At 34.7% G+C, this 27,873-nt stretch overlaps 1 protein-coding gene across 10 annotated transcripts in view; it reads left to right on the plus strand.

The window, feature by feature from the left end:
* Positions 1–27,873, plus strand: part of FOXP2 (forkhead box P2) — a 389,384-nt gene that overhangs the window by 291,851 nt on the left and 69,660 nt on the right. Inside the window, exon 2 of one of the 10 annotated variants that reach the window (XM_056516339.1) lies at positions 15,527–15,597. The exons of the other annotated variants lie outside the window; for them this stretch is intronic. The gene's annotated coding sequence lies outside the window, so the exon portion shown is untranslated. The remainder of the gene's footprint in view (positions 1–15,526; positions 15,598–27,873) is intronic. 10 annotated transcript variants of the gene reach the window in all.

Genomic DNA, 27,873 nt, shown 5'->3' on the forward strand with positions numbered 1-27,873 from the left:
ATTCATATTTCAAGAAAACTACATAAAAACATGGCATCAGTGTAAGTTGTTAGCCTGATTTCAACCACTATCTCTGTGTAATGTGTTGTGAAATAGGGACTAGTTTCATTTGTACTGGGGAGAAGCTGCAACTCAAATTACAGCCCTTGGTGGTTTCATTGCCATCTCTTTGAAAGATCTTGTTCAGCTCTATCAAGAATAACCAGGTCATAAAGACAAGGTATACATGGTGAATAAGCAATGACTTATGTTTGGTTTTGGTTTAGAACATCAGAGTCTCAGCATATCTAGTTGCTGGACCTCCTTATAAACATCCACACAAATGTGTGAAGCACAGATCAAACTAGAAATGAAATTTTATATACTCATTTCCAAAATCTGCATGAAAAAATATCTAAAGCAGAACTTTTATCTGGAAAATTGTCAGAGTCCAAATCATTATTTGCAGCATCTTTGATGGACTGCTACCAGTTTGGTGTTCCTCATCTGTAATAATATTTGGTAGAGTAAGGCCTTCTATGGGTAGATCATTAAGTGATAAAGAGGTACTTTAAAACTCAATTTTTCTATATATATACTTCAATTACATTGTATAATATTGCTAGTAATTATAGTTGCTACATTCTCTAAGTTTTTGTCTAGAATTGTGATCTTTTTTTTTTCCTTTCAGTGCTTGCTAATGAACATTTTTTGTGGGGGGGGTTGGTTTGGTTTTAATTCCTTCAGCTTATTTTATTCAAGTTTAATTTTTGGTCATGTGGTTTTTCCAAGGAATGTATTATTTATTTTACTGGACTTAGTCACTTTGGCACCATTTGAACTGACAGAATATAAAGTAAACAAATGGTGTTTTTCTGAAGAAAGTGACGGATAAGCAGGGAGAAATATTTATAAATCAGTCAAAGTTCTTTATTGGTATACTCAAAAGATGAGAAAGAAGTATTCCAAGATAAAAACAACATAAGCTCTGTGTTTATGTAAAATATCCTACATTTTATGTCAGCTTGGGTGAGGAAAGTACATATAATACAATTGTAAAATTGTCACTTCTTGTTTTGTTCTGTCTCCCTGTGTAACTGCGGAGCTACGAATGTCTCTACCTCTTGAATTTTCTTTGCTGTATTGTTTCTTAAAAGGAAATATATTTTTTTTAAATCACTCTCCACTTCTACAAAATTTAATTTACAACTGCATAAAGGAAATTACTGTAGTTTAGGCAGTCAAGCATTTCAACAGATCCCTAGAAATGTACAAAGGAAAGAATGATTATCAATCCTGAATTGTGGATTAAGAGGATCATACTACACAGAGTACTGTCTAAAAGTAGCAATTTAATAGAAAATGTGGATGTTCATGTGAAGAATGTCTCTGAGGTTAAAGATAGCATTTAAAGCATGGTTTTTTTCTTTTTATTATTATTATTTGGTAGAAGATTTGCCTAGAGATGCTTGTCTTTATTTAACATTACAAGCAGCTTCATTGGGAGTCTTAGAGACATTCTTTACATGTTTAGCTTTGGTTTTTGTAAAGTTTCAATTTTGTTAATTTTTTGTAGAAGTGGAAGTTATATTAAAAAGGAGAATTCTCATTTTGGACTGCAGAAAATGTATTAAAAATGTACATGAAGTCCCTTCAATATCTGTGTTACAAAATACAAATAAGCTGTAATTCTGGAAGTACCATTTGCATGTATATAAAGGCAAGTTTTTAAAAATCACAAGGTAAGTGAGGTTTCTGAGGTTCTACAATACATTCTTTATACAGAGTTCCTCATCCTTTTTTTTCTCATAAATGGCGCTGCTTTTTGAGTCTTTTTGAGAAGATTGTCTTCTTTGAAGTCTGCAACAAGAGGAGAGATACATTTAAAAATTTCATATGTGTGTTCTTGTGCTGTAAACTTAGATAATACTTTTGCACAAGACCCTCAGCAAACCATTTAGTGGAAAAAATCAGCACAGAGTTTCCCTAATTCTGCCTTTTTAAGTCCAGGGACGACCTAGTCCATTATTTCAAATGTCCTCCCTGTGTTAGCTCACAGTCTGTCTCAGGTAAGGAATATCACACTGTGCACAAGTTTTTGTCAGCATTTCATTTTGTGTCAGTACAATATTTGAGAACAGTTTCCCTGAACAGCCAGCTCAAGCACAGACTGCAACAACAAAAAATTCAATGGAGTGCTTTTCCAGAGGATTCTCCCTCCTGCTGCAAATAAAAATCATTGCTTGTTGGCAAAGTGATTTCTTTTCTCTCAAATGCACTTTATTGTCAGCAATGTAATTTATATCAAGCAAGCAGTGATTTTTATCCAATTATATCATTTGAAGATTATTTTTGTATCCAATACGAACATTTTTTTCATGTTCTGGTCTTTGGATACAGCTACATTTCTTTGATTATTAGAAACTTACCTACCTAAAAATATATTTTGCTAAATTATAACTAGCTTTATTAGTTACTTAATAAATTTTTCTTCTTCTTTTCAAATCATGTTCTATGGCTGAATATCTGGTGCATTAGTTTGGGTTTTTTCCCTTCTTTTTATTTTTGTGGAAACCAACAAATGAATTAATAGAAGCTGATAATGAGGAGCATTTGGTATGTTATTGATAGGAGATCTCTGTAGAATACCTGAAGAAGATGTAGAATTCTCTATTCTCTATAGAATAGAGAAGGGAGGTATCTGAGGTTGACCAGCAACCTTTTCTCATATGAATTAACTTTTTTTCTTCAGCTTACAGTATCAGCTGTAAACAGGAATCCACATCTACCCCTGTAATCATCTGAGCCTGTCTCCATCCTTGTGTGGTACAAACATGCCTTAGTGCTGTCAATCACATAATGTGAATTAATAAAACACAAATACTGTCCAATATATAGTGAAAAGAACAGATGGTTTTTGGCTGTTCTAAAATTTAAAATATTCATAAGTTTAATATTTCTTTAAAAATTAAGAAATTTCAATACAATGATGGTTTTAATGAATATTGCATTTCATCTGTTGTTAATTTCCATAGCTTTTCTGGATGAAACTCAATCACTTTTTTTGCTTTGTTTTAATATAAGATAAATCAGTTGCTTATATGCAGTTTGAAGTTATGGAATGTAATAATGTGTAGCCTTTGCTCAGTTAATATTCAGTTTTGACTTTTTTGTGTTGACTTGGAACTATATTGCTGAACAGGCTGATAGCTCAGACAGTGCACAGAGAAGAATGTGTTGAGCTGCATGCCTCCTATGAACTTTGGTTATCTGCTCCCTCCATTTATTGTTTTGAAAGAGTTCCCCAACTAGTTGAGAAAGCAAGGTGATTTTAGAAAAATGTAGGCTGGAAGCAGTATAAGTGTTTATCTAAGATGTGGTTTAGAATGCCAGCTGAAATACTGAAATGCTTCAATTATAAAATAAGCAGTGATTGTTACAATAAAAATATCAAGAATCTTAGCATTTAGGGTCAAAACATAATGCTGAAGTAGTAGCAATGACAAGTAGTAAAATTAAAGAAAAAACAGTATTAATCAGGAAAAAAAAGTCTACAGACTAATCTATATAGGATTTAGATTTTATCTTAGTTATTTTATGAATCACAGATTCTTCAACATCTGCAAGACCCATTTTAAGTCCCCTAAATGATATACTGCTTTCCACATCTAGGAAACATAGAAGTAAGGGCTTATGGGTTATTGATTATTTGTTTCTGTCACTAGGCTTTTGCTCATTCTTGAAATGCTTTAGAGCCATTTGAGTTTTCATTTAAAACTGACACTGAAATTAGCTCTGCATTGTGTACAATGCACTTTTCATTAATTCTTGTTTATGCTTAGCACAGACGTGAACTTTACCATGGTTTTGATTGATTTGTTGGTCAGTTTTGTTTGTTGGGACAGTCACTAAAAAAAAAAAAAAAAAAAGACAAAAATCTAAACAATATGCCACGATTTGTGTTAATAGTGTTCCCACATTTCATTTCAGCTGCATTAGAATAGCTTTGATATAGCACTACGAAATAGCAAGCATATAAAGCTGGGTGATGTATTAGAGCAGTTGTATAGATTTTAAATATCATCACATATCATTGGCAAAGCAATAAATACATGTTGTCCTCCACTCTCCAAAAAAGAAGTGTAATTCAGTTCCTGTTCTCAACAGTTGCTGTATTTCTTGACCACTAAGCAGGATACTAAGAATCTGTTTGATAGGTGTTTAAATACATGTTTGTACAAAAGAAAGAGTCGTTAGGTTTCACCACCAAATACTTTGCCAGCTCCATAATCCAAACTCCATAGGTCAGTAACTGTTTTGGAGACATTTAAATGGTATTTCTCTCAGATGGTGCTGGTAAAAAAGCTCTGTTCTGTACTTGCAAATGGGAACTTTTAGCTTCAAGGATCACTGGCAACTTAGTTCTGTTGTCTGCTGAGAAACTAACACTTCATACTGAGCAGCTGACAAGAAAAAAAGTCTGTCTTCTTTTATGCATAACCTGTTCACCCATTGCAAATTAAGGTGGCTCTTCACAGCAAGTGTCCAAGGACAGGCTCTTGGATATGGCAGATTCTCTCACTTTTTAGCACTCAGTATTTGGCTGATCTGGAAGTGACACTAATAAATAGCAACAAATTTTGTCAACTGTACCCTTCTCCTGGACTTCTTTTGTTTTTAAGAAAATTAAAATATTTCTGCTGTGATAAGGGAATTGCCACAAAAAACAGTATGAAAAGATAAAATTTATTTCATTATAAAAGCAAAAATATTGTTAAAAATTTCATAGTTGAAGCTGCTTCTTTCTTTAATTGACTTCTTTTGCTCAGACATTAACTTCTTCATCCCTTAGCCAGTGTGTGAGCTCAGTGGGTGTGCTAATCTCACTAATTGTAGGGAGTTTCTCTTCTCCCAGCTCCATCCTACACTTTCCTAGTTTTATTTTTATCCTTCTAAATGTTTCTTTGCCATTTTCATCAGAGAAGTGTCATTATAGCTGATAAAAATGAGAACTCTAATCATCATCTTTGTGATTTGCACTCCAGATACCATTTACTCTGTGAAAACACTAAACAAAAAAACAGAAAAAAACGCAACCAAACCAGAAAAGAAACCACCCCAAAGCAACCAACCAAACAAATTTTTAACCAAAAAACTCAAAGTCCATGCAGATACAACTCATCCCATCTTTCTCATACCAGCCTGTGTATGCTTAGACATTAACTTCAGGGCCAACAGGAATAATCTTTCCAATTTCACAATTTTTCTTCATCACTCTCAACTCTATCAGCATGTTAGTTGTCTTAAGATTGAAACAAACATCTGGAATTTGGGTATCTTTCCTATCCTTCTCATCCACACTAAGGTACAGCTTCTTAAGCTGTGCACTGAGCTCAAACTCTCATGCAGGTTCTCCATATTTCATGTACCACAACTGGCCTCTTTTCAGCTCATTGCTCCCAGTGTTCTGCAAAGGTTTTCTCAACATCTCTCTCTGTGTCTTTCCCCTTCAAAGCATCAAATACAGGCTGTTTGTTTTCAGTTTTATAGTCCTTCACCGTCTGACTTCACGATACCCATTATTCCTCATAAAGTAGGAAAAAAAGTGCCATTAATTTTCTACTTTTTGATTTTCAGATAAGCCCTATTGTACTTTCTCCTGTGCTGCCTGTAATGACTGTGAAGTACCTCATTATCCTCCTCCAAGTCAGTCATTCAGACTTCTCCAGTCTATGTATAGAGAGCTTAGACGCATATATTGCCTGCTGTCATGACAGGTATTTCCTATCAGTCTGTCACTGTCATCTCTTGTCTTACACAGGACTGTCATCTCCTCAGTGTCTGTGCAGTGCTGACAGCATGGTCCTGGTCAGCATCATGGGAGCCTTTGTGCACTTGCAGTGACTCCCAGGGAGCCTTTGTGCACTTGCAGTGATTCCATGTTACTGCTGCTGCTGCTGCTTCCAAGTCTTCCACCACCTGTGTGATTTACCATGAGCATTGAAGTTCTTCATTCCAACTGGAAAAATATTTTTCTGCATTATTGATTCAGCTGTTTTTTGTAGTCTGCACTTTCATGGGGCAAACCATGCTCCTCTTCTGTGGCCTCAGTTTACTGAAATAGCAGACCACACACACCTCCAACACATCTAATAACACACCAGTATTATCAGTCTGCAAGAAATATTTGTAAATGTCTCAAAAATAATGTTGTTTTTTTTTAAAATGAGACCAAAAGAGATGATTCAAAGGACATTCAAAAAGCCTTTGACACAGTTCACCACAGAGTCCTTCATGAGAGATTATTGAGAAAACTGAACAGTTCTAGGTGAAAGTTAAAGTTCCATCATAAGTTAGAAACAAGAGACAAGATATAATATGCCTATATTGGAGTATATTGTAAGTTTTCAGCATGGCAAAAGGTTAACATTTCTGTCTCCTCCTGACCTGTACATTAAATACCATTGTTTAATATATTTATTAATGAGCTGGCAAGTGGAATGAAGGATATTACATGTTTCAAAATTTAAAGATAACCAGAAAACTTATTTAGCCTTGTAAAGATTAGAGATGACTTTGAGGCATTTCAAAGTGGAATAGTAAGTGTGCAAATGCCATAGTGGTAGAAGAAAGACAGTCTTGGTTAATATGATAAATACTGATGGAGTAATTTAACTGCTTATACTGATGATCTAGCTTTGCACCAATTTTTCTAAGCATAATCACAGTGTGATAGAGGAAACAAACTGTATCTTATAACAAGCACATCTTTTCTTGGTCTTCAGGAAAAAGAAACAATCCAAGATTTACAAAAATTGAAAAGTCTGCAGACAAATGCCAATTTTGTTTTGGTCTGTGATCTCATTATGTTATGTGGAATTTGGGATGTTTCATTCTAATCTAAAAGTAGCATTCAGTAGTCTAAAGAAGGAGCACTTTTTTCCTCCCTCTCTCTACTTCTATTATGTAGTCCAGCTCTTTCAGACCTACATTGTCTCTTTATGTAACTCCAAGCAAAACTGTACTTAGAAAGCTACAGAGAATTGTGGTTTCATATCTGTTCATATGTATCTGCATGAGAGTCTGCTCTATGTAATAGTTTTTGTCAGTGAGCTGTTATTTCAAAACCAGAGTAATTTATTTTCTACATAAAGCATATTCTAATTACAAGTGTCATTTAAGTTGTTTCTAAAAAATATTAGCAGAAATTCTAATATTAATAATGCCAATAATAATTTATTAGTTTAGGAAAAAAAGATTGGATTTAATGTTTGTGAAATTTCTTTACTCCCTTTATCTTTAGTGGATAGAAAGAGATTGTCATTTGAAAAAACTGTTGTAGCTTTGGTTCCTCAAGACCATGATACCAGGTTATTTACCCAAATCAGTCACCCAAACTGCACTAGAGCTGTCTCTGTACAGATAAGTGAATTATCTTTTTAATATATGTATATGTATGCACATTCTTGTGGATTGTCTGTAGAGGCTTTTCATATTTAACTTACTTCTATAGTGCCTTTTCCCTTCTTTAATCTCAGTCTCTCCGTTCTTTCTTGTTGTACAGTTTTATGACTCTAGACTTTATTGGGAGCAAATTACACCACAGCCTCTTCATTGTTCATTTTCCTGGAGTACTGTATTAGTTGCAGTCTCTATAAATGCATAGAAGGCTTTATTTTCATGATCTAAGTCTCTTCTTCCTGGAGCAAGTACGTTGATATCTTTGCACAATTCCTGCCATAAATGTGATCCTCATTTAGTTGTCTAAATGAGAAGGATTTTACTTGACTTATGAATTTCAACTGAGCTGTGCAACATGGAAAAGCATGGGACTTTGCATTACACCCCTTTCACTCCAGTCTTTCAAAGCTTGAACTAGATGTCTGAGAAAAATGTTTGTCCTATTTGCCAAAAGTAGTTATATCACAAGCATTCCAAGTACTGTATCTATTCTGGGTTGTTGATTTTTTTTTTTATTCTATATTCTGTCTTACTGAATAATACTGAATAACTTACAGAGTAGCCTGTGCTTGTGCATAAACTGGATTTCTACTCCACAGAACATCTTCTGTTCTTGATTAAAGAATGTGTAAATCTTATCAGATTAATAGCAGATAGGATAGGCCAGGACCATAAAAGATGAATGCCAGGATTTCTTGGATACAATCCATAGCAACCCCATTATAGTCCAATCAGGAGGGACATGAAGTGTAAAGATTCAATCCCAAAATCCCTTGACACTGTCCTGTTTTTAGAAAGGACACAGTATTGCCTTCTGTTTGCCATGAGTAACCTATCTATTTCAGTATAATCTTTGTCCTAAAACATAAAGTCTTACTGATGCTTCTCCGACCATCTTCTTTCCTTGGACTGTCTTTCATTTTAGGATTTCATACTTTTTAAATGAGACACTTTCTTCTCTAAAGAATTTTATTTTAATCAGCTGAACACTCAACCCTTGTCCTTGCAGACACTCTTTAAAGGACATACTTTTGCACTTCTGTAGATCCTTGGGCTAGAAGTTGTAATTGATCATCCGATTGTGTTTGTTGAGGAATAAGTTTGTGAGAAACTCATAAACTACCAACAGAATGAAGAGTTTAGCAGAAGATGTAAATGAAAATGTGTGCTAACACACAAAGACAAGATGTCTGGAAATTCACTACAAAATATTGAATATTCTCCAAATAATAGAATTCTTGGCTTCCATTTCACTCTCTACTTACAATTCAAGAAAATTCCTATTTTACTTACTGTGAGAAATTTCTTTTCTAAGTGCACAATCAAAGAGTGCCAGTACCATTCTGTGAATCTGAACAACACTGGACTACAAACTGAAGACACTGCAGTTTCTTTGTTTGTGTTGTATGATGCACATTTTCACTGACTTTCATCACCTTATGTACTGTAGCATTAAACTATGAAACTACAGACAGCTCACATTTAGAATAGTGGGTCTTTTCTTGATGTGTGTGCCTAACATAAACTGCCAAGTACTTCAGTATAAAAGCCTCTTGTTCTGACTGAACAATTAATTGCAAAGAAGATGAAGATAAAATTGGAAAGCAAAAATAGAAACAAAATATTTCAGGTTTTGAAATAAGACATATTGTCAGTGTCTGATGTCAGCTATATTTAAAGCCTGTTAGGTTGAGTAGTAATTCTAGTTAATATATATAGTACTTTAGAACTGAAAATATTCTTCAGTTTGTCCAGTTGACTAAATTTCTCTATGAATCAGCAGACTGCTGGCTCCCCTTGTTTCTGTTGAATCATTCTGCCATATCTGCTTAACAAAGGAGGATGCAATGTCAGCTACAGAAATATACTGGAAAATTTCTGCAAGTTTCTAATTAATATTTCCTGCATTTGTAATTGCTCAACAGGTATAGATGCTGGTAAGACCATTTTCTTTATTAAACAAGTCAGCAGCAGTATATATTGACTTTTTGTATATTTTTCATATAACTTCTGGAAGAAAAAAAACCAACATATGAAAAAGAAACTATTTATTGCTAATTTTATTTATTATATTCATATTTTCATTAAATTTTTCCAATGTCACTTGAGACCATTTAATAATTTTGTTATGCGTTCCATTTTGTTGCCTCTTATATTTGGATTTCTTGCCTCTGTTGGATTGATTTGAGCGTTGTCCACTTTTACAAGTATATTTAAATAGTAGGAGCAGTGTAAGGAGTGACTATTTCTGGAAGGATGGGGAAGTGTCCCACACAGCATTTTTCACACTTCTGAGCAGTGTCCTCTTGACCCTCCATTTAACATTGAGGCAGTCACTCTTTTCCAAGAACTGATTGCTCAATCGTTTTACCAAATGGTCACATCTTTGGGAAACAAGAAACGTGCACAAGAAGGAATGATTTAGTCTTGACTTCAAAGCCTCTTGTGCTTTGCAAGTTACTTTATGTTTGGAAAAGCTGAAGAAACAATTTGTAGCGAGCCTTGCATGTGACAGCTTTTAAGAAAAAAGAGATTATCCACACGTTCTCTGAATACTGTCATGGGTGGGGGAGTTCAGAGGCATTTAATGCACTCTTTACCCCAGCTATGACATGCAGGTAGCAGGAGCACCCTGTGTTTGAAAGGGTTGTGTTCTCATTGGCAGCTTTTTCACTAAAGCTTTCAATGTGGAAAATAAATCATGTTCAACTGAAAGTGCTTCTCAGTTCCATGGATGAGAAGGGAAGGTTGTTTCTCAGACATGTTGCACAGATGTGTGTCATCACTTGCACTTCCTCATAACAGTCTAGGGTAAACTTTGTAAAGCTGCAGCTGGCAATGCATGCACCATGTCCTCTGACTGAAGTGTGGTCTGTCTTTGCGTATCTCTTATCAGCTCAGAATTCAGCCTCTAAGTACATTATTTATATCCAGAGGAGCACAGGTGATACTGAGTCAGGACCTAATAGCCTGTGTTCTGAGTGCCCACTCCAGGTGAGTTGTGAAAGGTGGGCAGAGGAAGATGATAAGACTGAATAAAAATCTTGAGATCCTTCCCTTTTGCATTCTCCCAGCAATGCGAGGCTCAAGAACCTTTTGTATTCAAAAGCTCAAAATAGATGTTTAATCTATGGATTAATAAGTTTATGTTTTAAAACATGTAGAATTTGGGTCTTTTCCTTGCTTTTTCTGTCAAAATTAGTGCTTTGTTTCTATCTTGAATGTATTTAGGTCTTATTTCCAGGCTTTAATCTTAAACTTTGAAGAAAATTAAGAGAGAACAATGTCAACATTTGTATCACAGAATCAGACTTCTGAGATCCAGCTAATGCTCTTTGACTGTGTTTCAGAAGATGCAGATCAACTTCTTCAGCAGCTGAAAGCTGGCAGATTTAAAGGAGATTTATGACATTATTTAGTTACAGTGAAATCATTAAAGTTCGGTATCATAATTATTAGTATTTTCATTACCAGCAAATCTCGGCACAAAAGCTTGCAGGGTGTGACTGGTGTCTCTGTCTTGTTGCCTTCTCTCTCTCTCTCTCTCTCTCCCTCTCTCTCTCTCTCTCTCTCTCTCTCTCTCTCTCTCTCTTACTCAATCCCTTCTCCTATTTTCCTAGACTATTACCTAATGATTTTGGGAATAAAGACATTATTTTCAGGATCTTGTTTGCCATTTAGCTTCACTCTGGGAGATAGATACACAAATTTCTCTTTCAAGAAGACAAATTTTGTTTCTGTAATAAGCTGGGAAATATCCTGGTGAGGAACTTTCTTTATATTCTACAGATACACCAAAAGGCATAAATACTTTTTCCTCTGATAGATGTTTTGCTGCACAGTTATTGAATTATAAAAAAAATTAAAAAGCATATACAAGGCTTATATAAATCAGTATCACTAAGTATCACTAATGAAATTATCAAAATTTAAAAGTAAGGTTTTCTTCTTTGCTCTGTTGAAGTTTTTTCTGATGAGTAGACGAAGAGTTATAGTATAAAGTTGCAGCAATTTGCCTCCTCCAAAGTTTTGTCTGTAAAAGTAATAATTCAGATTTATCCAGTGCATTTTATTCTCCATAGGAAAAAAATTGAAGATGTTCAGGCTAATCAGTGCTGAGATAATGGAGATCTGTTCACAGTTTTATCCTTCAATCCTTCTGAAGGCTGAAGTTTCTGTCTGCCTTGGAAACTGAGCAAGAAGAATTTATTTTAGACATTGCTTACTAGTTTCCAAACAAAAAAAAAATCATGCAACTTGATTTGTTTGAGTAAAAAGAGAAGGATAAAAAAGAGCCTTCATTCAAGAATTAATTTTAGCATCATTTACTTCTCTGTGCATGCTTTATGTTTAGATGCCATTTATAAATATCTTACTATCATTTGTTAAATTTTATGACAGTTTTTACCATGCCTGATGACTGTAACTCATGCATTAAACATGCACACGTATTTTAACAATATTTGCATCTTATAATATGCTTTCTAACGACTTGTCATAGACTCATCAGTTAAACATTTATTTTACAAATGCATTTTGTAATATGCTATGGTAATAAACTATAAAAAAGGTATCCCACCTTGTAATATTTTCAGATGGATGAATAATGCATTACAAATTCTACCTTCATTTAAAACATGACCTCTATTCTGATGAAATCTGATACATTGTCTGGATTTGTGGTGATCACTGAGTTGTGTGAGGTGCTGTCAATCTGCTTTCTGATTAATTTTCCTAGTTGATAAATTTGAATTAATCTGTAAATATTTACTAAATAATATTGGGGGGGGGGGGTTTCAGTTCTTTTATTTTTATCTACCTGATTAATTTAAACCAAATGTACCAACCCCCATCTAGCTGGGAGCTAATTTTCATTCAAATAATTTCTGTAAATTCAATTCGGTTCTGAAATTGATTATCAAAATCATGATTGTTCTTTTGCTGGCTGCCTAAGTTTGTCATATGTATTTCTAAAGAGGCCTAGACTACTGTCACATCTAATCTAATGAGTTCTGTAAAGCTGAAGGGTACATAATATTGGAAAATTTTATTATAAGCTATTTCACAATAAAAACATGGTTTTGCTACTTATTATTTTAAATTTCCCCTACATCTAATTTTATATACTTTTTTAATTTATGGAACTTCAGTCAAACTAAAGTTTTGCCTGAGTAGCTATTACCATCATAGTCAACCTGCTTTCTGGCTTCCTGAAATATCATGCAGATTTTTTCAAATTTTTATGATATGAATGTTGGCTGATTTTTCTTTATGTGTGCACGCATATGTAGATTTAATATTTTCAATAGTTTTATTTCACCAGAGATTTTTTTTCTTCAAAAGTGAAGTGAAAGAAGTGAATGTGAGGGTAGGTTGGTTGATGGGTTTGTTTACATAGCCTATAGAGTATTATAGGTATGCCCATACATCTGGTGATAGAACAAAATTATTGAGGATTTCAGCAGTGCTCTTCATTAGTTACCTTCCCATACCTGAAGAAAAACAAGTGTCTGGCAGTTTTACTTTTGCTGTTTGCCTGGAAATAGTTTAGGGCATTGCATCTATGTGATGCTGTCTGAATGTGTGAAGTCAATGCAGAGTAGTCTGGTTTTACATCTATTTAGCATAAATACAAATGACTACTTCAGGTGCATACTAAGGAGAAGTCAATGTTAGATAATTGGTCTCTTGGAAGAGGGCTTTATTGCACCAGACAATAGAAGGTTACACCTTGTCTCTGCCTTTCACCTTAATAGTCCAGGCTCAAGGGTCTTTTGTCACCATTCATAGTCAAGGCACTTTTAGTCAACACATTGTTGTCAACACATAGTCAACACAGCTGTAGGAGACAAATTATGCAATCTGATTTAGACATCTAATTAGGATTTAATGAATTGTGCCACAGAAACGCCTATTTTTCTCCTTTGATTACTTCAGATGACTATTTCAGATACAGATTGTAGTGCAGACTTTTTGCATTTGGTAGAGTGATATGCCCCATTACTGCTTCTATTTTTTTTTCCTCTTTAATTTCTTCTAAATAAATTATTGCCTATGAAATGAGCTGGATTTATTGTCAGTTGAGTTTTACCTCTTCAAACTGAGCATTTTAGACTACACTGTACATAGTCAAACACACTCAGTTAGGATTGTCTGTATTGTGTTATGGCAGCGTCCCTACATTAATTCTGTTTGTTTGCTTTTATTTTTTTTTTATTTTTTTTTTATTTTTTTTTAAATTTTGGTGTTTATCATTAGGGGTTCTACTAGTTCTACTTGAGATATTGTGTTCAGGTGATGTGGCTTCTTTCCTATAGCATCAAGGCTAGGAAATACTCATTCTATGTGGGCTACATGAAACTTTAGATCAGTCATCTAAGTACTGAAATGGGCTTGATAAAGACAAAGTATTTAGTGTTCCATCCCAAATGCCTTAGCCATCACTTCTCCCACTCTTTGGGAGGAATTCACACATAACTTGCTGTCTTTTTCTATTAAAAATATAAAACGCAGCAGTCATTGTTTTGTTGGAAATTTTTGCCTTTTTTTTCCCGATGGTTGGTTTTTTTAGAATCATGTTGCATTCTTAGCATATCTTTGAAATTACAAGTTTGACCACTTTGTTTGTTAGGAGTATGGTGACTTCTAAAGTGAAATTTTAGCAATTTTTCTAATGTTTAACTATTTCAGTGGATTTCCTAGCTTCAACTGTGTACACTATTTCTTTGAGTACATCAAAATATTGTAGTATCTTGGTAGTTCCTTAGGTCTTTCCTGTTTTAAAATCTGATCTATTATAAGTAACATTAGGGTTGCTCAAGAAATGCAGTAAGTGCCTGTATTTTGTGATGAGAATTTCTTTATTTAAAGTTTGCTCAGAAAGCAGAGAGATTCTACTCTGCTGTACTTCTTGGCAGCTGGTCATTCTATAAGATAAATCAAATATATATGATATATGTGCTTTTATTATTATTTGACTGTTCCAAGATTTCTGTAGTTCTGATTCATTCCATTCCTTGTGTTCTTGGAAATCTTTTGTTGATTTCAGTTATGGAAAAGCCTGTGAGGCACTCTCTAGAAATTTGTTTTTGCACACTGCACGTCTTTTTATATGTGAACATCCACAAATGTATATTTACATAGTCAGCTATCATGTGCAATCTTAGTACAGATAATAAACTGCAGGGCTGTTAATCATGCACCCTCTCAACTGAACTAGTATCTTTTCCTTTATTATTGCAAATCTCTGCTTTTAGCACTAACAATAAACAACAACATTATTTTCTCTTTTTTTTTTTTTTTTTAATTTTAATTTTGCATGTCAGTCTTCCAAATGCATTGAGATTTGTGGGCTAGAAGAGAAAATGTCTAATCCAAAATTAGTCACAAATTCAGTGTCTTGCCCCTTACTGAAGCCAACAGTATGTTTTTTATATTATAGGTTAGGAGTAGGTTCTAGCTGCCTAGTAGATCACACGCTTGATTTAAGTCCTGCAAGGTTAAGGTGCAATAGATTTTCAAACTAAAGTATTGATATGCTTAAAAAAATATTTTAAAGTTATTTTGGTGTTTCTAAGACATAAGAGTTAGCAGACTTCTTCAGAGTTACATAACTTTAAAATTACCTTTATAGAAGGAAAAAAAGCTCTGTTGTGCATTGTAATACCTTTTTGAAGATTTTAAAAGTAGCTTTTCCATATATAATTCACATTTCCTATATACATAGTGATGTGCTTTTGTATAAAGATTCTATTCTAGTTTTGTTTGGGAGAATCTGCATAAATCGTGTATGGTTTCTCCATTTGTGAATAATGTGGCAACTCCAAACTCACACCAAGGAAACCATCATACTTTTCATGTCATGTATGGTGTATAACACACATACACTTACAGGGAGGTAGAGGACGATACCGAAAATTTCTTCCCTCTAGGCTTGAAAAATGATCAAAAAGTAGAAGACACTTTTTTTTGTGCCTTGGGAAAAACAGATCAAGAAATTAAAACTCCAGTCATTACCAATAACCTTAAAATGTATTTTAATGTGCTGCAGCTTCAGTTACCCTCAGCTGAAGCTTCTCTATTTTAGCTTACAGGGTCTTGTGACCTCAGCCCATAGCAGAGTTTCAACAGTAATAGCGACAGCCTTCTTGGATAAATGTAAGTGAATTTTTTCCTCATTTCTATAGTTTCTCTCCCTCACATGCACTTTTGGAGTTTTGTTTTTCACTCAGGATGTAGACAGTGTTCCTGACAACACTTCTGCTCTGTGCTGAGTAGCATGATTGACACAAAGTACAAATAAAGCATCTAAGTGGGATTTCTTGCCTTTTAAATGTCACAGTATCAGACTCATCCTGTGCTTTTGAAATGCCAGTTTGATGGCCATGCAAACTTTATTTTACCTGCAGCTAGCTTGATGCTAGTTTTCATTATCAGCCAGGATTAATCTGCAAAAAGTGAAGCAGTACAAAAAGATTTTGGACATATAATCTTGTTTTAGTTAATGCAAAGGATGAAATCTGGGAGAATTCAGAGAATATTTTTTTAAGGAAAGGTTTGCCTTCTTCAATCAGCTTTATCATTTCAGTTCTGCTTCACGTCAGATTGTGGTAATCCATTTCCAAACTTAGCTCTGCATTCACTAACTGTTGCATAAATCTGGGGCTGGAGCTGGAGCTGGGAAAGGCAACACATTTTACATACTGCCTCTGTAACAACTTCCAGAAGTATAAATTAAGGAATTAAGGACATCTGCCCACTATTTGTTTCTGAAGAGTGCCAAATACAGCAGTCATTTTTGTTTCAATAGTTATCATGCTGTTGTAATGAGGAGACAAACCGAAGAAAATAGAAAAAGAGTTATTAATTCAGAAAATCTTGTCCTGTATGCTGACAGCCTGAAGAACCTGGCACTTGGTAGGAACTTACAAAAGAGAGGATGTCTTAGATACTCTTTGGTATTTAGTTCTGAGCTGGCCTATGTCTGAATTCATTATTTCTGAATAAAGTAGCATCCTTGGTCTGTTAAATCACCATGCCATCCCTCAATCTTCTATTTGTTCGTATACTTAAATATATATGTAACATTGTACCTAAAATCTCGAGGTTTTTTCTACATGTAAATACTGCATTGTAGCTCTGCAGCTTCAGTAATACCTTCTTAATGACCTCATCTAGCTGAGCACATGATTGTTCAAGTGCAGCTTGTTCTCTTCATGTGGTTTCATAGGATGTATCTGTTCATGAACTGTGTGAAATTAAAGGCCACACCTATGAGCAGTTAAGGCTAAAGCCAGCAGAAGTGGAACTGCCTCCATGCATCCATCTTGCAAACATGACATTCAAAGACTGATACTGGGCTGTCTCAGTGTTTTACTGTAAACCTGTAGTCAGCTTAAACAGTCATTAGAATTCTGATCTTCTAGCAAATGTGTGGTTATTTTAATATCTCTGCAATAAGTGTGAGGTCAAATCATATATAGCAAAGCATAGCAGCTGGAAGAAGTATTTGTACTGAAACCAGTTTATTATCCTGAAATCTTGAATTGTCTCAAACTTTAGTGTGCCATGTAGGTGGGAGTGGCTGCTGTTATCATCTGCACACAGAAAGGAAGTAGTAAAAGAAATATCATGCCTAGAATCTATTATTTTTGACTAAAACTGTATGCATGAAAAAATAGGTGTAAAAAATGATGGCTTGGCTACCAGTTCTAAGGAGAAATGTACTGAATCATGAAGAAGAATTCCTAAAGTTTCTCCAAGGAAGCAGTTTAGTTGAAATCTGTGCAAACCCTAAGGACCAATGTCCTCAAAGGTGAAGTTGTTTTATAATGATTACCATAAATATTAATTTGATTTCAAAAGAAGAGGTGTTCTTACATTTGTCATTGCAAAGCTGAGTTAATGAAAGAGCTTTGCAACCACTGTCAATGGGAAGTATGTATAGATTTTAAATGTGATTGAGAATAAAATAAAAGCTCAGTTTCTGAGAAATTTCACAAAATCAGCACTCTGATTATAGCACTTTAAAACTCAATCTTATCTGCATGCTTATCATGTGTGCCAACATAAATTCATTGCCACTCCAGGCTGTATTCATTGCCACTCCTGTATTTGTTATTTTTTTGACTCTGTAGTTTATTTGACACCTCTGTCCCATTAAGCAATGTGCTCCTTACATACAGGAATGATCCCCTGCTTTGATAATTGTCTCCAACTTGTAAGAACATCAAGATTATTGAACTAATAGAATGATAATGTGATTCCATAGATCTTGTTAAAACAATATTCCCTTCATAATAGATAGAGTGTGGTTTATTTCCTATTTTTATTATTTATGTAGCTCTTCCAGTTGTCTGTGAAAGGGGAGAAAGACAAAAGAATGTGTATATATATTTAAAACTTTGGGGCTTTCTAACTATAACATGTAACATGTTTAGTATTTGGTGTATATATAAATAGTATGTAAAATATGCATATATAAATATATATGTTCAACTGATTTATTGGGGCTTAGATATAGCTCATCATTTAACACTTTTAGTATCTTATGTGAGGACGTTAAAATACAGTAGAAAGGATTTTGTGAAAAATATGTTAATAGAAAGTGTGATGGAGCATACTGGGAGGTTATACAATGTGAAAAAGCTTGCTATAAAATAGTTTAGGATATTAAAAAGCCAGATGCTCACAAATTCAGCCTGCTTATCCTTTTGGCCAAGTAGATATAACACTATGTACTTCATACATGATACTAACTTCTAGGAATTTTAGTTTATTTTCTGTATTATACTATCATATTTCCAAAAGTCTAGCCTAGCACAAGAGGCATTTGTGCTCCATAATAAGAAACCTGAGGATTTTGTAGAGATGCTGAATTTACAAAGGTACCTACAGTGCTGCAGTAATAAATATTTTTTACATTATTCTAGTAGTTCTTCATAATTGTCTTTACATCCTTGATGTGTAAAAGGCAAAGAAGTGTTAGAAACCAAAGAACTAAATCCATTCCCCAGTATATGTTACTGCAAATGTGCACTGAAGTCTAGAAGGTTGGAATGAGTTGAGGGGTATGCAGATGATTTTTTTCAAAGACCACTAACTGTTCCCACCAGGTTCATTTCCAGATCCCAGGCATTGTGCTGTTACCTACAAAGTAACAGGGAGAATATAGCTGGGAAATGTTCATTTCTTAGTGCCTTTGCATCTTAAATTGGAAGATTTGGTTTGACATTATGCAAAAATTGGCTCTGTAGTTTTCTTCAAAACTCATTCATTTAAGGAATTGCTTTAGGACATCTTCCATTGGGCAAAATTTAGCAAGATTGTGGGTTTCATCACTTTAGTAAGATTTTGCCACTTTAACGAGTTTGCCATTCAAAAACTCCCAGTGATGTCTGGGTCTTCACTCCTGACAGGTAGAGAGACAGATACATCTGTATATACACTTTTTTGAGCAGGCCCTAAAGCTTTGCACTTCCTAAAGCAAAGGTAAATAGTCAGCTTAAACCTCTCCAGCAACTCTAGAACAAAAAAATGCTGACACCTTGTCATCTCTTCTATTACCTAGGTGTCTTGTCTGTGTTCTCCTTCCATGTGTAAATTCTGCTTATTTCTTTGTGTTTGTTGCCACTATTTGATATTTATATAGAGTTCATAAAGTTTGTAGAGAAAATAAAAATATCCAACTTAATAATCTTTAACTGGTCTTTTAATTGAGCCAACCATTCTACTTTTCCTCTCTTTAAATATTTTTTCTGGCCATTGTTATGACTTGAAACAGTCTAAATGCCCATAATTTAGAAAACACTTCAGAGAACATAAGCTTGAGCAGGTTTTTTTTTTGCCAGATTGATAAAATTATATTTTTTTGTCCTCAATTGAGTTTGCCATGGTTGGGAATAGTAACTATTCCACTATAAGAAGCAAAAGTATGGTGAAAATCTTTCACAATTTTAGTGTATCTGTATCAGTAGTAATAAAAGTGATCTAGAATTGAACATTTCATTCCAGACTCATTAAGTATTCCATTTATAACATTTTTATAGTGACTTTTCAGTACTAAAATACTCTGAAATTTGCTGTAGTAATTTTGGATCAAAAAAGATGATTTTGAAGAAGTTGAAACATTCCTACATTTTCAAAACAACATTGTTAACATCCTTAGTTTTTCAAGGTTCCATAATGTCAAAGTCAGGTTCATCTCAAAGCAAAACTTTTTCTTTAGAATTTCCTTCACTAATATTCTTATAAGAATATATTGGAAATATTTTATTTTAAGTGAAAAAAAAAAAAGAACCAAACAAGACTGAATTAGTCCTAAGCAATATTTTTAACCCTTCAGAATTGCTTGTGAATCATATAAGTTGCTTTTCATGCTGTTGACTAATGCTCATGTTTTATAGTGCACAAGTGGATTGTTTATTTGGTTTTTTTTTTGGGCAAGAGCAAAACTTTACTATAGGACCTGCAAACCTTAATTATATTTTAGTCTTGTTTTATAAAACACTACTTTTGAACTTCCTTGAACTTCTGGATGGAAATTTTTTTTTCAGTTACCACTTTTTATTTAAAGGCAAGTTTCAGTGTCTTGTGGAATTGAAGAACTGTGGAAGCTCTGGTATCATGTAGAAGGTGACACATGATCTTTTCATTAGGAGTACTGTAAACACTGCATATACATGGTCTGTAATAATGTCTTTTGTCAAAGGAGAATTTTCAGGGTCATGCAGTATTTAAATGAATATGTCTGGGTTTTGGCAAGCCCAGCTTTCAAAACAACCCTCATTCCTGAGGTTGGTTCTGGGGCAGTTGTTACTGTCAAACTTGGGGGTAAAGCTGTAGCTGAGTTTAGATCTCTGATGATTTCAGAGATGGGGCAGGTGTTTGGGTACAAATGTGCATTTTCTTATGTTTATAAGATACAGTCCAGTGTAAAAAAAATTTTTTATGATTTTGATGATAAAATTTTAATTGATATGGTAAGAATTCAGTAAGAAGATAGTAGTGAAAAGCAATTTTCAGCCTTTCTGTTCCAAACATAAATATTTTGTTGGTAAATGACATTTTTTTTCATCATTAATTACATCTTTGCAAAAAATTTACATATTGTTAAACTTGTATGTACATGTCTACAGAAAATAGTTAGCTTTAATTGATGCAGAGGATGTTTGTTTTGGATGTTTAGTAGTTTTGGGAAGTAAGCAAAGTAAAAAAGTCCTGTAATAGGAGTTCTGCAATTCCCCTTGCTTAAATTTTGTTTAAATATTTTAGACAAATATCTGTCAGAAACAAACCCATTTATTCTGCTTTTGAGGAGGAGGATGTGGTAGGTCACTTGCCAAGGTGTCTTTTTGTTCTGCAATTTGCATAAATTTTTTTATCAATAAATACTTTTGTTTCATCTATTTCTTTAAATTAAAATTCAAATTAGACTGCTATTCAGTGCTTACCACAATTGTGCCTATATGTATATTGAATGAACATCAGTTTGTGAGGTTTTCTTATGAGTAATACAAATAGTGTAACAAAAAGTTACATCGCTTTTTCTTAGAATAAATACCTGAATGTCATTAAGTAGTCTGAGCTGTTTCTAAAACTAAATAAAAGTGAGAGGTAAATAGAATTTTATACAGAAAATAATTTTAAAGGAATTCCATGTCTCAAATGTTTCAGAAGATTGTATGCTTATTTCAAATTTGCAAAATGATGTAAGCAATACTGAATTTTCTTAGGCCTAAAGCTTTGATTGATTGATTTTGTGTCTAGAGAGACAAATAAAAACAAATTCTTCTAAATTATAATTTTCAGGGAAACTATGTTAAGAGGGCCTAGGAAAGTACTACTTTATTAAATGCTAGGCACTTTCATAAAAGAAAAAGTTTGAAAAAATTTAAAAGAAATAAGGACTTAACAATGTATTGATTTCAAAATGAAGGGAGAGGTGTTTCTACACACTTCTCCATTTTGGGGCTCTGGTTGCTCTCTGAGTTCCAGGAGGTGAGGGAGTGGAATTCCTGCCCTGGCAGCCAGGAAGGGAGTGGGGAGCAGATCCAGCTGTGCAGCTGCTCCTGCAGCTGGAGGAGCCCTGCACTCGCCAGCCAGAGGGAATGGCTGGGAGAAAGGGCTTGAGGTCCTGGGGCTGCTGGTGCCATCAGTCCTGATATGAGAGACCCTTCAGAGCAGGTCCCAGCTGTGTTTTCAGGCCTTGCCCAGGTTCTCTCCATTCACTGGGGAAAGGGGAGGTGGGACATGGCCCTGACCAGTGCAGCCTTTTAATGAAATGCAATAACCCCACTTCTATGTCTTTTCAAAGGAGTCAACATTGTCAGTGTAAGAAGTGTCAGAATATTTCCTTTTTTCTTATTTCCTTGTCAAAATTGCTTTTTTTTTTCTTTTTCTTAGCAATAATCATTTTATGTGGTCTATATTAATTGAAACTTAGAGTGTTGTTTCATATAGCACTTGGTTTGAAATGTGCTGCTGCTATTTTTGACTGAAAGAAGTTGTGCATTCTAAACATCATCCCTTGTAGGCCTATTAAAGCTCTTTAAAGTTCCCCATAAATACTGCATCATAAGAACTTTAAAAATAGGCATTTTTTTTAGTAGCCTTGGATATGCTATATGTTTTTTTCTGACAAGCAGCATCCAATATCTAGTAAATCACAGTTCTGATCATCTTTTGAAAAGATAAATAATACTTTTATAAACATATAATGGCATCCTTAAAAAAAATGAATTTTTTAAGAAATAACAAAAATATTTTAAGGTAGTTTAATAAAGATATGTTCAAACAGTGAAATAATCAAACTTTTACCAGTATACAAGACTAAGCAAAATACATTGTTAGGTGCTGCACAATTTTAATGATTCCTCTTGAGAATGAGTTAGCTCAAATGAAGGTGCTCTGCCAGTTTTATTTAAAGATATGAACTTAAAAATGACTAATTTTATAGCATGTATTTTCTGTTTATGTGCCTGTCAGTTTTAAACAGCCTTTTATATGTAAATGCACGATGACAGTTCTATATTCTGTGTCATTTCATCACCAGAGTTTTTCATGCTGGTAGAATAATCCCTTAACAGATATTTATAGAGTTTTTACTGTTATTTTGACAAATCAGACATTGTTATTAAAGTGATAAAAGAAAGTATTTCTAATGCTTTTTGCATTAGAAGTTCTAAACTTTTTTTAAAATTATATATGTTTCCTAGTTTTGTTTTAGAAAACCTTTTACAGAAATTGTGTCTTTCTAGTTCCATTTTTTAGGATAACAAAAATCTGTTCTTGGAACTTGTTTCTAAACAAGGTGTATCACTAAAGGTGCATCCTTATTGCTCTTTCAGTCATTTCATCATAACTGACTGTAGCCAGCTGTGTGTTCCATTAAGTTAATTCATGAATATCATATGCTTTACTAGTGCTGGATGTGGCTCCCCTTAGAGACAGATTGTTTGCCTGTAATTATCAAAGCAAACAAACACTGGTTTATTATCTGTAATATTTGTACTTTGGAAAACTTGTTGCTTTTTCCATGGGTGATACACCCTCAAGGTGACAAGTTTGGAGGATTTCAGCTGTATTGTCCATTTCAGTGCATGTCTAAGCAGTAGCTAAGCAAAGAATTGTTTGGGTTTGAAAGAACCTTAAAATTGTCTGATTCCAACCCCTTTGCCATGGGCAGGGACACCTTCCACTAGACCAGGTTGCTCAAAACCCCATTCAACCTAACCTTTAACACTTCTAAGGCTGAGGCATGCACAACCTCGTTGGACAACCTGTTCAGTGCCTCACCACCTCATATTTAAGAGTTTCCTCCTGTATGAAAAATTCCCATATTTCAGTTTAAAGATGTCTTATCACTACAGGAAGAGAACACTGTAATTTCTAAAGAAATCTTTAGATTTGGTTCATTCCTAGATAACACCTCATATTTTGATACTAAACCTGTGGACCACAAAATAAAAATAAAAATTTAAAAAAAAAAACTATTTCCATAGTCTTGAGAAAGAAAACCAAAACATTGGCAGGTGGCATAGAAAGTCAGCGAAAGGACAGAGACACTCACCTGTGTCTAATGAAGGAGGTGACATTTCAGTAAATGGAAGGTACTTAAATATATGCTGTGTGTTGGCAGCCTCCCAAGACTGCTGATGGAAGTGTTTCTGGGGAAAGGAGGAGTATATTGAGGAAACTGCTGCTTTGAGCTGTGTTGTGAGAATGGGACTGGGGACTGGCTAAATGCCTGGTGGGAGGCACCAGGATAGCAGAAGCATTCAAACAATACCAGCTGCTGAAGCCATGGACTGCTTTCAGGTTTCTCCTTGACAGTTATTGCTAAACTATATTTGCCCCAGTTTATCTGCAGATTTTTCTCTATATTCTATTCTGGACATCTCTGTGTTACTTGAATTAGTAGTGTAAATCTGCTGTTACTTGGGAGCAACACATGACACAGTTTTTCTGCCAATATCACCCCAGAGCCCTGTGGCTTTTCAAATGAACAAAATCCAAATTCATCTTGCCTAAGCTAGGGCATTTAATTTTAGGTAGCCTTGTTAGAAGCAAAGTCAGTCTAACCTGTGTCTGCAGTAGAAAAAGAGACAGATGAAGACAATGCTGGCTTTACAAGGATGGGTCTGGTCAATGGATTTGCACATTGCCTTCTGTTACCTCTAGAAAGAGCACAGGGCAAGCAGACTTTAAGCAGTAAGATGCTTAAAATGTTACTGTACAAATCTGGCCCAAGACATGATACATAAGATAATATTAAATTCTTGATATTAATATTCTAATGAGTTCCCTGTTAGGGTCGGGTATCTAATAAGAGAAAAACAGAGGAAGATTTTGTTATGATAAAATTGTCTGTTTGACTGAAAGTATTCATGCTAATACTGAAAAAGTATTCATGCTAATAATCATGTCATTTCACACCAGGGCAGATCTGACCAGTGTACTGAAACACTGCATTTGATACACAAATAGATGTGTTTGTATGACCAAAGAGTAAGACACATAGAAAAACAAAATCAGAAGTTTCTACTCTGTATATGTACATGGCTGCACTTTCTATACAACAGGAAAAAAATCTAAACCCTCTGATTCATGTAACACATCACAAGACCATGAAATGCTGCAGTTTTTTCTGTTTGGCTAGAATGTTAAAACACACCTTTGCATTGCACACCCAAAAACATGGTAAGTACTGAAAAATTATTCTAAACTGCACTGCACTGTTCTAAAAGTTTTAATTAATGAAAGTCTCTTTTCAAGTTGCTGTAGAAAGGTCACGTATAGAAAGTTCATGTAAATGTGAAAAAGCACATAGCAATTCCCTGGCCCTAGTTCTGACATTTCTTGACAGTGTTGGTCACTGTTTCTGTTTTCTTGTGCTGTTTTAATCTGTGGCTGTTCAGTGGGGAGCACTAATGGTAATGGTTAGAAATGAGTCATTGACTGCATCATCTCTTTATTCTCTTTACAGCTTTACCCATTCATTGTCTCACTGTAAGCAAAATTAATTTTCTCATAGTGAAGAGCTCAAAGCAGCTTGCTTCAGCTGCTCCAAGAAGCAGATAGATGGGCTACAGACCTGCATTTCATGATTGCTGGTATGGCCCCCTTTTATCACTGATCAAAAGAGCCTAAAAGTGGACACATAAGGGATTTTATTCAACCACCAGACAGGGAAATAGGTGAATTGGGTTAATCTCAACACTTCTTGAAAGCCTGAGAATTGTCCACATGTCAGCTACTCTTTGGGCCAAATGATAGTTTTTAACTGCTTGAATTTGACTGAGATCCATCCATTTTACCCAGAGGCAGGAGCAGCTAACACCAGTTAATCCCCATGCACTCCTGATAAATGTACATAAAGCTACAGAGTACTTGTCAGCCTTGACAGGGTAAATGGAGAACTGTCCTATTAAAAGCTACTTTGGCTGAGATCAAAAAATGTTTCTTTTATCTCTATCTAAATAATATACATAAGATATGCTACTGATGTGCTTGGATATTCTGTTTTCAATCTTCTGCAGCTGCAGCATGTGCCTTTGCTGTGGCTTCCAAGATGCAAAGGAGAGGGGGCAGGATTTGGAATGGAAACCTTGGGTATGCTGTGTGTCCTGGGCAAGGTGCCAGTGATACCCAAATCATTGTGATCTGGGTAGTCTTGTCTTTCTATCTGAAACTGTCCTGGACTTGGGGTTTTACATCTTGTGTGCAAGGGTTACAAGAGTGAGTAGCTCTGTGGTCCACATTCTGGCCACAGTTTATGCATAGAGTATGTTTATGTCAGCTGGAGATAGATATTTTTGTCTTCAATTTGGACCCATGTAAAGTTATCTTGATTTTGCTGGTGCTGATAGCTACATATTGTTGATTAAGAAATGGGGGATAAGGAGGGAAAGGAGTAAATCTTTAGGCTAGGAAAAATAAGTTTTCAAATGTTCATTTTTAAGAAATATTTTCTTAATATCTAATTGATCCCAAGATTAGGCACTGAACATGCTTATGTGCACATATGGGCATATAGCACCATGGACTGATTTTACATGGGCATACAGAAGCAGCTGGAGAAAGCCCTGGCTCCTCCCATTGATGGGGAGCCAGGTTTTCTAAGCATTGTGCAAGGGAAAATTGCACTGCCTTTCACACAACTTTCTGATATCCAAATAGTACAGTACTTCTGGAAAACTAATTTGGTTGGGGAGCCATATAGTCCTTGGGCTTTCTGTAGGTCTTGTAGTTCATCGTCATGGTAAATTTTACATGTACTGTAGCTCATTAGAAACTGGACTGAAACTTGAAGTGTTATAGGCCATCAAATAGTTTCAGACATCAGTAATTCATGGATGTCATTGATCTGAGGCAAATAGCTATTGTTGCCCTAGAACCTCACACCCCATCACTCACATTTCAAGACCATTAAATGCTACATAGTTTTTTCTTGAAATACTTTTACTCTGAGAAATAAAATTAAGTTTCTGTTTTAATTCTTGTTCCTGTAGTATTTGAAATGAATGTGTCAATGAAGAGCTGAAGTATACATTGCTGTATAGATGAATAAGCTATTACCTTTCATACATGTTCATGTGACAGGGTTGTCAGAGGGAAAAAGGCAGACTATCTTCAACAACAACATACAGGAGTGTCAGTAGCCTTTGATCTCTTTGCTTATCCAGTTTATAGGTTTCTGTGTTTCAAACTTTCATCATTTGTGTGTCTGTTCATTACTGTTTCTCTGTGGAAAAAGTGAAATACTTTGGGCAAGTTCACTTCTTCCTGAGGATTCTCACTGCCTCTAAGACTTGAAAGTGCAATTTGCTATAAAGCACTAGGTAACAACATAGAATTTGAAATCCATTACTCTGTACTGATAAGGTTTGTCCTGAAGAACCTTTATGTACACTGACCATGGCTTGGAAAATGATCTCACAAAATCAGAATTTTTTTTTCATTCAGTTATAGTATTATATTCAGTGTAGCAAGAAATGGTTTTGCATGACAGTACACATGTAAATGTCAATGCATATGTCATTTACAGTTATCTGGGTGTTCTGTGAGATTCACCGTGATCATGTTGGAGAAAACTGTCTCTGTTACACTAAATAAAATGTGCTTAGTAAAAATTGCTAGCAATTTTTTTTCTAGACATATAATGACATGGTAAGAATACAAAACAAAATGACCAGAAACAAACCATTTCTCAAGCAATAATATCTATGGGACAAGTGATCTAAATTGGTGGATCAGGGAGAGTTCATCACTGCACTGCAAAAGGACTTGAAATATAACCTAAAGGCAAGTGAAATACTGATTCCAAGCTTTGAAATAACAGCAACAAATTTACCTACAGACAGAAGATGCATGGAAGCAATAAACGAATTATACAAGTCTTACACACGCAATCTGATTATTCTGACCAAAGTGTTAATTGGATCCTAACTGCCAGATCTGATATCTGTAGTCTTGTAGTGGGAACCTTTCAAAGTGATGAACTGTAATTCACCGAGCTGCTTGAAGCACTTGTAATTTACTGCATGTCATGCTATGAAGAGCCTGACCTAATGGACTTTACATTGCCTGTAATGCTGGAAACCTTTCAATGAAACTAGTTGGTAAAAAAATAGTAGTGGAAGTCTATTCAGAAAGAGGGAGCAAAACTACATTTTAAACACTGTTTTATACCCATATAAAAAATTGGGCATTAAAAATAAGATGAGCAACTCAAGTCAAATATTTAAACTGGAATATTTCTCAGCAATGAGGTGTCTGTTAAATTTTAAATTAAGTAGAAGTGATTAATATGAAAAGAGAACCTGAGATAGTTCTAAATGCTGTGGAATATGTTGTGCTTCAGATGGTCATGCATGAAATTCCCTTTCCTGAATATAATATGTTATAAAATGTGGTTTGAGATAACCATTGTTC

Source organism: Oenanthe melanoleuca, chromosome 1A, assembly GCF_029582105.1.
Source record: "Oenanthe melanoleuca isolate GR-GAL-2019-014 chromosome 1A, OMel1.0, whole genome shotgun sequence".
NCBI lineage: Eukaryota > Metazoa > Chordata > Aves > Passeriformes > Muscicapidae > Oenanthe > Oenanthe melanoleuca.